Here is a 13,733-nt window from a genome sequence, read left to right on the forward strand (position 1 = left end):
ACCAATAATTATATGATCATGTCGGTGACATGATTTGAATGTAAATGAGATCTTGACTATTAAAACTGCCATTGGGATTCTTTAGCGAAAATGGACATGGACAGATGAAATCTTTTCCATCTGGCTCTAGATATGTTTCATAATTTCTTTCTTTTGTATTTTGGTTGTAATTTGCTTTGCCTTTATCTTTTTTTTTTTTTTTATTATTATGTTAATTTACTGTATTGGTGTTGAAGTTATCTTATATCAGTTGTGAAAAAAACTGGTGATCACTTTATAAGGATGAAAAAAAATCTCACTTCTTATGAGCTTTCAGGATTGAGAAGGCATAACATCACTTATTAATGGTATCAAACCCTGATTATCAATATCTTTCATTGAGTCAGACATAAAAACTCTCTCCTACAGTTTTATGTATGAAGGAGGAGGGTTATCTTAAATCGGTTGTGAAAGGGACTGATGGTCATTTATAAATATGAAAGAAAATCTCATCTCTTGAGCTAATTTTTGGAGATGAGAAAATCCCATCCTTTAGGTTCAAACTTATTATTTTATTCCATAGGAATCAGCTCCAAAGAGGTAATTCAAAGTGGGACTGGATCAATCAGCAATGAAGTGATCCCACCTTTAGCAGCTTTCCCAACATGTGTGTAATCTGTTGGGAATAATGACTCAAATCTCATAAGAGATTTGTTTGAGATTTGTTTGGGATTTGTTAGAGATTTGTTTGGGATTTGTCAGATATTGCTTGATGGACAAGAAGACTTGCAAAAGAAGAATTCTAAGAGAAAGAGGATTCTTAATAGGTAAGTTTGACTTGCAAGAGAAGAATTCTAAAAGGAAAAGGATTTTTAATAGGCAAGTTTGACTTACAGGAGAAGAATTTTAAGAGGAGAGGGATTCTTAATGGGCAAGTTTGTATGGTTATAAATAGGTGAAGTCTCTACAGGGTTAGGTATGAGAAAAAGATGTAAGAGAATTGTAGGATTTTGTGGGATAGACACCTCATAGGAGTATTGGGGCTCTACGTCTTATGGGTGTGTATGTTTGTTTGTGAGTGGACTAAAAGAGATTGAGAGGGTCCACATAGGTATGATGTATGGGAGCATATGGGTATGTGTTTGGTTATGTTAAAAGGGTACACAAGGATTTGGGTTTATGTTTGTTTGGGTTGAGAATACTCTATAGGACTAGAGGAGATTGAGAGTGTCTTATGAGTATTGATTATTGAGTGAGGTTGATGATATGATGTATGTTTGTAATTCTCTACAACTAGTGGATCTTGTTTCTCATCCATGGATGTAGGTCAGTTGGACAGAACCACGTTAAATTGTTGTCTCTTGTGTGTTTGATTTATTGTTTGATTTTGCTTCCGCTGGTGTGATTGGATTGGAGGCTTTTAGCCCAACAAATGGTATCAGAGCTGTGGTGTTCTCTAACAAGTGATATCAGAGCTGAAGGTTCGAAACGTGAGAAGAGTTGAAGATTCAAGATGTGGGAAGAGCCGATGGTTCGAGACATGGGAAGAGTTGACAGTTCGAGGTTTGGGAAGTGCATGATTTGAGACATGGAAAGAAGCAAGTTCAGAAGAGCTCGATTCGAGAGAAGAGTTCGAGTTCAAGTTTTGAAGATTGATGATTGGTTTGTATGAAGCGTGAAGACACAAGAGAAGAGAAGATGATTGTGAGACTTCCATTGTAGGTGGAGCCAAGCATGTCTAGCATGAAGACAGATGATTGATGAAATTTGAGTCAAGGTGGAGATTGTTGGGAATAATGACTCAAATCCCATAAGAGATTTGTTTGGGATTTGTTAGAGATTTGTTTGGGATTTGTCAGATATTGCTTGATGGACAAGAAGACTTGCAAAAGAAAAATTCTAAGAGAAAGAGGATTCTTAATAGGTAAGTTTGACTTGCAAGAGAAGAATTCTAAAAGGAAAGGGATTTTTAATAGGCAAGTTTGACTTACAGGAGAAGAATTCTAAGAGGAGAGGGATTCTTAATGGGCAAGTTTGTATGGTTATAAATAGGTGAAGTCTCTACAGGGTTAGGTATGAGAAAAAGATGTAAGAGAGTTGTAGGATTTTGTGGGATGACACCTCATAGGAGTATTGGGGCTCTACGTCTTATGGGTGTGTATGTTTGTTTGTGAGTGGACTAAAAGAGATTGAGAGGGTCCACATAGGTATGATGTATGGGAGCATATGGGTATGTGTTTGGTTATGTTGAAAGGGTACACAAGGATTTGAGTTTATGTTTGTTTGGGTTGAGAATACTCTATAGGACTAGAGGAGATTGAGAGTGTCTTATGAGTATTGATTGTTGAGTGAGGTTGATGATATGATGTATGTTTGTAATTCTCTACAACTAGTGGATCTTGTTTCTCATCCGTTGATGTAGGTCAGTTGGACAGAATCACGTTAAATTGTTGTCTCTTGTGTGTTTGATTTATTGTTTGATTTTGCTTCCGCTGGTGTGATTGGATTGGAGGCTTTTAGCCCAACAAATGGTATCAGAGCTGTGGTGTTCTCTAACAAGTGATATCAGAGCTGAAGGTTCGAAACGTGAGAAGAGTTGAAGATTCAAGATGTGGGAAGAGCCGATGGTTCGAGACATGGGAAGAGTTGACAGTTCGAGGTTTGGGAAGTGCATGATTTGAGACATGGAAAGAAGCAAGTTCAGAAGAGCTCGATTCGAGAGAAGAGTTCGAGTTCAAGTTTTGAAGATTGATGATTGGTTTGTATGAAGCGTGAAGACACAAGAGAAGAGAAGATGATTGTGAGACTTCCATTGTAGGTGGAGCCAAGCATGTCTAGCATGAAGACAGATGATTGATGAAATTTGAGTCAAGGTGGAGATTGTTGGGAATAATGACTCAAATCCCATAAGAGATTTGTTTGGGATTTGTTAGAGATTTGTTTGGGATTTGTCAGATATTGCTTGATGGACAAGAAGACTTGCAAAAGAAAAATTCTAAGAGAAAGAGGATTCTTAATAGGTAAGTTTGACTTGCAAGAGAAGAATTCTAAAAGGAAAGGGATTTTTAATAGGCAAGTTTGACTTACAGGAGAAGAATTCTAAGAGGAGAGGGATTCTTAATGGGCAAGTTTGTATGGTTATAAATAGGTGAAGTCTCTACAGGGTTAGGTATGAGAAAAAGATGTAAGAGAGTTGTAGGGTTTTGTGGGATAGACACCTCATAGGAGTATTGGGGCTCTACGTCTTATGGGTGTGTATGTTTGTTTGTGAGTGGACTAAAAGAGATTGAGAGGGTCCACATAGGTATGATGTATGGGAGCATATGGGTATGTGTTTGGTTATGTTGAAAGGGTACACAAGGATTTGGGTTTATGTTTATTTGGGTTGAGAATACTCTATAGGACTAGAGAAGATTGAGAGTGTCTTATGAGTATTGATTGTTGAGTGAGGTTGATGATATGATGTATGTTTGTAATTCTCTACAACTAGTGGATCTTGTTTCTCATCCGTGGATGTAGGTCAGTTGGACAGAACCACGTTAAATTGTTGTCTCTTGTGTGTTTGATTTATTGTTTGATTTTGCTTCCGCTAGTGTGATTGGATTGGAGGCTTTTAGCCCAACATAACCATCTCCCTCTCTGTAAAGTACATCCAACACCCTTGCCAGGTTGAGACTACTATTCAGATCTGCTACTGGCATTTCGGTTGGTTTCAGGAACTCTTGATTCATATCCTTCCAGGAACTCTCAGTATGCTTGTTAAGCTCAGCGTATGCCTCTTCTGACGATTCACCGTATAGTTCCATGTAACACTCGATGGCTGACCAATCGTCCTCTCTCCTGTGGTTGAACTGCAGCCGTAAAAAAATAGGTTAATTGTTCAATTTAGATCTAAAACTTTGAGCTGTTGCTCATGTAAAGATTAATCCTTTTATTTGTTTTAAATCAGGATAAAATTATTGTTTGATTCGTTATTAACAATTTGTAGGAAGACATTGATTTTGCAAATTAGGGAGCAATTTGTTTTGATTATAGACTTATAGTGTATGGTATACCTTGTGTTCAGCAACATCATCCATGAACCTGAAAATGATTATGGAAGCTTTGATGATCTTAGGGTCAATGGCTGCCCTTTCAGAGGTCTCTCGAGTTATAACATCTCCCATGCCCACGAAAGCTATGATAGCAAGCGTGGCATAGCCAGAGGTTGGCAATGCATTAGCCCTAAACTCCTCGAATGTTGGTTTGTAGTTTAGATGAGTCCATTTGGCCTCCAGAAGGTAAGCTTGAGCAAGTCGTATCATCTGGCACGTGGGCGCCAAAATCCAACAACTATAGTTAATGAAATTTCGTATTTATATGTTTATGGTCAAAGCAAATTGGGTATTAATTTGTCGACGATCATATTGGCTCAAAACAAATGTGAATGATTATATGGTGATTTTTATTTTATACAAAAGAGATTATAACCCAAGGACAGGAAAAAGAGTTGTAGGTATTATGATTCGACTAAATGATATTGATAAGCTTTTTTTTTTTTTTGTGATATTGATGTTCAGTACTGTTACATACTGCCTTTCTTGCATACACGACCCGGTATTGTCTCCCATGCTCTGCCAAAAGTTGTTCCATTTCTTCATAAACATCTAATAGAGCCTTATAGCTTATTTTCATGTAATCTGGGACCTGATACATGCATTTAATATCACACCTGAAACACAATTTCAAGGTTATACATTTAATATTCGATCAATTGATCATACAAAAAGTTGAAAATGAATGTTAATTTATATTCAACAAATCTATCCTCTTGCTTGCATCTATATAGGGAATGAACTCATCATATGTTGCATATGAATCATATGTATTGTGACACCCCAATCTCATATCGAGAGATTCTGAGGATTTACTATGATATATAAGTAGAGACTTAATCTTATACTTATGAGATATCTTTTGTGAGATAAAATCATGAGATTCTCAAGTCAAAGTAAACAATAATGTTAAAGTGAGTTATCCAAATCGAATAAATTTTTAATATCATGTAGTTTTATATTCAAGTTGAGCCCCTTCATTTATTGTTAATTAGTTTTAAGTTAAATGTTTAATATGATATTAAAGCCAAAAAACTTTTCTATTGCTCTTTCCAAATTTGTCACGTGATAGACTTATTTTATCTTTGCCTACACATGATGGGGATTTATTGGGGTTTATTAAAGTGAGTTATTCCTTACTTAATAAAATTTTAATATCCATTTATTGTCAATTGATTTTAAGTTAAATGTTTAACAAATACCCTCAAGTTGGGTGTGGATCTCCACATGTATTGTCAATGATAGATGACATGGCTATTGCTTTTGTCGACATCTTTCTACTAAGAGAGTATTAAGGCTCAAAGTATACCCAAATAATCCAAAAATAACTTTCAACCACTTTATCTCTTGCAAATGTTAGCTTTCTTGTAAAGTCTAAATCTTTCCGCCACCTAAAAATCATCATACCCCAATTAGCACTAAGTAATTTTCAGGATTTAATTTGTAAGAAAAATGTCAAACAGTCAAAATTTAAGTCCTCACAATCTCATATATATATATATATATATAAATTGTAAGAGAAATGAAGCGAAAAAGATTTGAACACTTGCCTGCAGATCTCACTTAGCTCTTTCCTGTGCAAAAGTTGTAACTAATTGAAATCTATCTTTGCAAACTCCAGCAGTGCCTTATTATGAGATTTAAGATCTTGGTATATGGAAAGGTAGTGCGTAGCCTCTATCCTTGGCAAGCCTCTTCGGATTGACTGCTTTAAGGCTTGAGCAACCTGTTCTGACAAAGGATAGTCTAAAGTTGCTGCTGAAAGAAATCGCATCATCAAGCATATCTTCCCCATGCACCCTCATATAGGAAGCCTAGTAAAGTTCAGGATTTGGTAAGTCTCTTCGGGTTGACTAATTTAAGGTTTGAGCAACCTGTTCTGACAAAGGATAGTCTAAAGTTGCTGCTACAAGATTTAGGTTAGCGGTGGTGAAAGATATTGCATCAAGTATATCTTTCCCATGCACCGTCGTATAGGAAACTTAGTAAAGTTCTAACATGTTAGGAAATCAACAACTTTGATGCTACTTATTAGGTAAAAAGCTTTCAATCAATCAAGCTAACGAAAGTAAAATCAAACGATCGATTAAAAACATAAGAGACAATAATTTAACATGATTCAACTCAACTAACTTACGTTCATGGATGAGAAAAATATCTACTAGTTGTAAAAAATTACATAAAAATAAATCAATCAACACTCAACAAATAATATCCATAAAACTTTTTTAATTTTTTCTTGTTCTATGAAATATTTTCAACCCAAATAAATATATACTCATATACCCCATGTATCATATTTAGTTTGTTGCCTTTGCTACTCTTCTGTTAACACAGATTTGTGTGAGGCTAAGAGTGCAATTGCAGCATGTATTTATAGGTACAAAATTGCTCATTGAGGTCAAAAAAGACACACTTAAATTGAAGAAACTATGACAATAAAAACGAATTGATGTAGGGTCCATTGAAGGAGGAATGCAAATAGAGAGAAAAGTCCTTTTGATTCTTTTGTTTGTTTATACTTTATTCTTCAAAGTTGATGCCTGCAAAACATTATTAAGCAGTATTCAGAAATGTGGAACAATTTTTTCTTTTATGTATTTTTTTTTACTTTGACAGAATTTAAGTCTTCAATGCATTAGCAGTCTATGTGACCAAGTGTTGATGTACAAATTGTTGAAATTTCTTAGGGAACAACAGTGGCAAGTTGTTGAAGCATTTGAGCATTCCTCGATGCAGAAGATAACAAAAAACTGGAATACCACTTTATATATATAGTATTTAAAATACTAACATATATTGATATAAATATTAAAAAATTCAAACATTTTACTCAATAATAAGTGTATATGTATGCCAACAGTCATGCATTTAAGATTTTTTATTAACTTATAATATATATATATGTATAATTGCGACGGATTTAACAATTTTATTTGGATATATAATTGCAAAGATATTGTAGGGGTAGGGGATGTATTTAGATTGCAGTAATGTATCAGGTGAATACGACTACAGATCTTACTTAAGCTGCGAGTCCGTTATGTGCTGCTAATTTGCATTAATAAAATGAAAGGCTGAGAAAAAAAAATTATATGCTAAGTTAAAAAATACAAAAAATTAAAAATAAAATTGACGGAACAACTAGCATGACTGTGGATGTAATTGCACCGAGAAGCTAGTGGGTGGACTTCATTCAATCTATTTCCATGAAAATAAAGGATTTTCATTTTCTTTTCTAGGTTAGTGTGTGGAATCCATTAGCATGTGAATTACATCTATTGAAATCACTTGGAATCATTAGCTGTTAAGGGAGACCAAAGCCGATTTATTATTATTTTTTTAAAATTTCATCTATTATTAAGTTTCTTTCACGATAATGTATGTCGTCAAATTTAATATATAATTTATTTTTATCATTTTTTGTATATCATTTATATATAAAAGTTTAAATTTCAAAAGTATTAATAGTGATTGACTTAAATATCTTTATAGATTTTTAAATTAATAAATTTATCCTTAAATATATAACTTTTAGTAATTTATTTAAATTAAATTTAAATCAATTAAAATTAAACATAAAGTTTACATGAAATTAAACTATTTAAAATTTTAGCATTTTAATTCCAAAAGTATTAAAAGTGATTAGTTAAAATATACTTGGAAAATATTCTTATAAATTTTAATTTAAATGAATTTTTTATTATTAGATTTTTTTTTAATAAGACTAAAAAAGTACTAAAAATGATTGACTAAAATACCCTTAATAAAATTTTAATTTTAAAAATATTAAAAATGATTGACTAAAATATCATTAGTAATTTTTTTTTTTTTATAAATTTTTAATTTAAATGACTTTTTTTTATTATTGTTAGACACCTTTTTTTTATAAGTAAAATAATTTTTCGCATCAAATGAACATATAAATAGAACAAGATCAAAACTTAATGTACATACAAATAAAACAATTATATGGAGTTTGTGAAAAAACAATTGTCTATGTAGTTTATTTAGATGAATAAATTCATTAAAGATAACCATAATTAAGTCATTGAAGCATATATATTTTGTATTTTTTGTCTTTCAATCTTTTGTTTTAATATTTTAACTATATATGTATGTTAATGATTTTATTATTTATATCTTTTATGAGTTGATCATTTAATTATTAATAACATAATTAATCTTTTGAGTTCCTTGAAATAATTCTTTGATATATTTTTATAATTTAGTCAGACCTCTATAATTAATTTCTCTTTTATATTTTTTTCATCTATAATTTTATAATAGTTATTTTTATGAACAAAAACTAATATCAAATCAAATACAAATAAATTACATCCCTTCCACCAACAATTACTACTATATAATTCATTGAATACTTTAATTGAATTTTTCGCTTGTAGAATCATATAATTTAGGAGGTGGTGGAATTAACAGTAGAATTATCATAAAAATTGTTCACATTAATTGAAACAATAATTGATTTAATTTTCTCTTAACTTTTTATCTTAATATTTATATATATGATTAATTTATATCTCAAGATTATTTAATCTTTTTAATTGTATCAAATTGCTCGCTTTTTTGTCATTTAGATAATTAAATCACCTAACATGAATGATTCTAAGTAAAATATTATTAAGTGAAGTAAAATTAATTATTTTTTGTGATTTCTTTAAAGGTGTGATAAAATTAATTTGGAACTATCTTTTGAATATATTTATGTCAAAGTTACATTTGTTCATGAAAATTTATGTTGTTAACTAATATTGAAAATGAAATTATTATAAATTAGTTAGGTATTATATAACAAATTTGTTATTCTTAGAATTGGAATTTCCTTAAGAAAACATGACAAGTACCAAGGTTAGGAGTTTATTTTAATTTTTTTTAAAATTATGTATTTTAATATTTTATAGAATAAAAATTTATGTGTAATAAATTTTTTTGAATTATTTAAACTTTTAATTGATAGAACGTACAATTATATTCAGTTAATGGAAACACCAATGGAAGATAATAGAAAAATGAGATGAAAGATTGATTAATTATGCGTAACTCTATTTTCTTCATATGACAAAGAAGGTTAGTGACATATGATGTTTCAATGAAAAATATAAAAATGTTGATTTTAAATTTCTTTAGGATTAATATAGAACTCTTTTATTTGAAGAAACATTATATACTCGTTCATTTTTTCTTTTATATATCAGTTCAAGAATATTTATTATTGTATAAAAAATTTTAAGGTTATTATATTAGATAATATTTGTTTAAAAGAACTAAAATTTATAAAATATCACTTTACATCTAAAATAAAAAATTATTATAAATGACAATTTAACTAAACTTAAAAGTGATTTAAAGGCATTCATTAGCAAAATTCATTTCATAAATCATTATTTAATTGTGTAGTTATATTTCAATCATTTTTAATTTTGATTTCTGATAATTTCGAGCTGGGTTTTAGATTTAGGATGAGCGACCAATTAGGTTGAGTCAAGTTTTATTATTTACTTTTATTCACAGCGTACTCAATTATTCATTTATGCACATAAGCAAATTTAACTTAATAATTGGTATATGCTTCTTGTCATAACGTCTAGATCTGGCGATCTATCGCTAGACATTGACTTTAAGGAGTCACCACCAATCTTTTTTATTTAGGTGCGATTGGGCACCTGATTGAATCCATCCCTTAAAGAAAAATCCTAAGTTTGACTTAGGTATCTTTAAAAGGAAGATTCAATATCTGCGAAACCAGAACTAGGTTCAAAGTACGGTTATGTGTGAGAAAGGTTATAGCACCCTCACAATGCCTATCAAAAGATGGTACCAGCTTAATTTCATGTTATTCATTAAGCTTTAAAAATTTTATCGATTATTTAATTATTGAAAATTTCTTTAATTGACTCCAATACTTTTGGTACAAAATTAAGAAAATTTTGTTACCTCAAGAGTATGCAAGAAAACTACTATTCTACTTGTAGAGGCTCCATCGTTGGATTATCTAACATTAAAAAATTTCAAAAAAAGAAAGAAATAAAAAAATAAAATAAAATAAAAAAGAGGAATAATGATTCGACTTTTGATATAAATCCTTTTCTTTTCGTTTTATAAAAAAAAAAAATTTATTGCTTTTATATAAGGAAATTTGATACTTTCAATTTTTCCTTAAAGCATTTGTAGATTTTTATTTTAAGAAAAATTGATACTTTCAACTTTTCCTAAAAAATGTTTTTCTTGATAATTTTTATTTTTTAAGAAAAATTGGTACTTCCAACTTTTTCTCAAAATGCTTTTTTTCTGAAATTTTAATTTTAAGAAAAATTGATACTTTCAACTTTTCCTCAAATTGCTTTGGAAATTTTTATTTTAGAAAATTTATTTCTAAGAAAAATTGATACTTTTAACTTTTCTTAAAAATGTTTTTAAGAAATTTTATTTTCAAGAAAAATTGATACTTTCAACTTTTCCTAAAAATAGTTTTTAGAAATTTTATTTTCAAGGAAAATTGATACTTTCAACTTTTCCTCAAAAATATTTTTTTTTGAAATTTTTATTTTATATATTTTTAAATTTATTCATGCAAAAATACTCTTAAAAATAAACAAACACATAAAAAAATAAAAAAAATACAAAGGAAAATACCAAAAAAAAAATCAGCTCGGCTGGAAGGTTGGCACAGCTCGGCTCGAAACACAAAAAATGGCTCGAAGGCTCGACTTGAGAAAATCAGCTTGGCTCAACTCGACTACAAGGATTGGCTGTGGAGCAGGTTGAAACAGGTCAGGCCACCTGCTGGCAAAACGCGCAGATCTTAGGCTGAATTAAGATGCCAAAACGACGTCATTTTAGAACTACTATAAAAGATAAAGTTCAAGCTTTCTACCTCAGATCACCATTTTCCCTTCTCTCTCTTCCCTTTCTTTTCTCTCCCCTCTCTTTAGAAACTCCAAGAACACTGATTGAATTTCATCGAATTCTAAAAAATTTGATCGGAATATGAGATCGAAAAGTTTAATGGTTTTCTGGAGATGTTATGCTAGAAACTAGGTAACTGATCGAAAAAGTCACCGAAAAATTCAACTGAAATCTAGAATTTCCAAAAATTTCCCAAAAAAAAATGCCCAAAAATTCTAAAAAAAATTCTAAAAATATCGGGATCCTCGTAGCCCTTCTTAAACATTTTTCCCCACTTCTGCGTTCTATTTTCTCTCCGTTTTCTTTCTGTGTGTGTCATTCTATGTTCTCTGCATGGGTATTTATAGTCTATGATCATAAGGGTTTCTGATCAATTCTAAGTCCATCATTAAACTTATCCCACAGAAACTAAAGCCTACCAGGATTCTGCCAATGGTAGAATTGTTATCCATTCTATTTTTTATTATTATTCTTTATTATCACCATTATCACCTAAAAATCTAAGGATAAATCAAATAAAAAATAAAATAAAATAAAAGATAAACAATCAAAATAAAATAATAAATAAACCTCAAAAAAAGGAAAAATAAATAAATAAATAAGTAAATGAAAAATGAAAAACACAAAATATACTTGCGCTTAACCATTTGAACCCTAATTAACCAGGCCCAATGGGCTTGGGCTCGGATCAATTAGGGTGTCTACACTTCTTGTAGACACCCAATTGGGTCCAGGCCCAGATCAATTGGGCTTGGCCCAAATGGGTTAGGCCCAATTCAATCCGGTATTATTATTTTTTTTCTTTTTTTCTTTTCTTTTGTATTTTATGTATTTTTATATTTATTATTAATATATGTATATCTGTATTTATTTATTTTTTTATTTAGAATAGATTTATATGTATATTATTTATATAGTTATATATTTATTATTATTATTATTATTTTTATATTTTATTTATTTTTGTATTTTTATTTATCTAATTATATATCTATTATTTTTTTATTTATCCTATAATATATCTGTTTTTTTTTCGATTTATCTGTTCTAATTATCTATTATTTTTTATATTTATTTGATTTTTATTTTTGATGGCTAAAATTAAATGTTGAAGAATCCTGCTAGAGTGGGGATTCAATCAAAAGAGTCCAATTGGATTCAAAGATTGAATCTTCGTCCAAGGAAGAATTGGGATTGATCAGGAACTCCTGATCAATCCCTATAAAAGGGCCTCCTCGAACAGATGAAAAACAAAAAAAGAAAACAGTGAACAAAGCTACTGAATTTGAGAGAAAAGAGGTGTATAGAAGAGTTTTCGAAGGCTAATGAAGGTTGAGAAGAGTTAGGATAGCTGTAGAGATCGGAAATAATTTTTTAGAAATTTTTGGCGAGAAAATTTTCTGGAAATTTCTGGGAAATTTCCAGATTCCGACGAAAATTTCGACGAAGTTTGAATTTTCCTGTGAAAATTCCGGCCAACCTTGAAGTTTTCGACGACCAATCTAGTTTTCGCTCGAAGAATCCCAGAAACCGGTGATCTTCCGGCCAACTTTCGGTGAAATTTCCAAATTTCGACGACTTTTTCCAGAATCCGACGAAAATTTCACCGGTGTTCTTCAGTTTTTTAGAGAGAAGGGAGAGGAAAAAGGAAGAAGAGAGAGAGAGAGGAGAAAGGTTCTGCCGAAAAACAGAGGGAAGTGCATTTTATACCCGCTTAAAACGACGTCGTTTTGGCCTTAAGTAACCAGAGGATCTGCGCGTTTTGCCGAAACCCGACCCGACCCGAGCGTCGATCCGCGCGTGCCACCCCCCCTCCGAGCCAAGCCGAGCCGAGCCGAGCTTCCCAAGCCGCCCCTCGAGCCGTTTTCTCTTCCTTGAGCCGAGCCGAACCGCGATCCGAGCCGCTCCATGTTTTTTTTTTTTTCATTTATTTGTTTATTTGTTTTTTTTCTATTTTTTTATTTATTAGATTAGATTTATTTAATTTTTTTTATCTTATTTTTATTTTTGTTTTACTTTTCTTTATTTTATTTTATTTTTTTATTTATTTTCACTTTTTTTATTATTCTATTTTCTTTAAATAAAAATAAAAAATTCCAAAAAAAAATATTTTTGAGGAAAAGTTGAAAGTATCAATTTTCCTTAGAAATAAATTTCCAAAAAAATATTTTTGGGGAAAAATTGAAAGTATCAATTTTCCTTAAAAATAAATTTTCAAAAAAGGGATTTTTGAGGAAAAGTTGAAAGTATCAATTTTCCTTAGAAATAAATTTCCAAAAAAATATTTTTGGGGAAAAGTTGAAAGTATCAATTTTCCTTGAAAATCAAAATTTCCAAAAAAATATTTTTAGGGAAAAGTTGAAAGTATCAATTTTCCTTAGAAATAAATTTTCAAAAAAATATTTTTGGGGAAAAGTTGAAAGTATCAATTTAAGTTGAAAGTATCAATTTTCCTTGAAAATCAAAATTTCCAAAAAATATTTTTAGGGAAAAGTTGAAAGTATCAATTTTCCTTAGAAATAAATTCAATCGTTTCCTTCCTTTCTATTTTGATTTCGATTTTCATTTTTCCTTAATTAATCCGACGACGGAGCCTCTGCAAGTAAAACAGTAGTTTTTCTTGCATACTCTTGAGGTGAGGGAATTTTCTTAATTTTCTGCTAAAAGTATTAGAGTAAATTGAGAAAAATTTCCAATAATTAATTACTTGGTAAAATTTTAAGGCTGATTGGA

General features: G+C 30.5%; 1 pseudogene; it reads right to left on the bottom strand.

Annotated features, from left to right (window-relative positions):
- Window positions 1–6,073, bottom strand: LOC111276467 ((+)-delta-cadinene synthase isozyme A-like; annotated as a pseudogene).
- Between the last annotated feature and the right edge of the window lie 7,660 nt (window positions 6,074–13,733).

The sequence above is a fragment of the Durio zibethinus genome, chromosome 25 (assembly GCF_047325235.1).
Source record: "Durio zibethinus cultivar Kanyao isolate XHJ-2024 chromosome 25, ASM4732523v1, whole genome shotgun sequence".
NCBI lineage: Eukaryota > Viridiplantae > Streptophyta > Magnoliopsida > Malvales > Malvaceae > Durio > Durio zibethinus.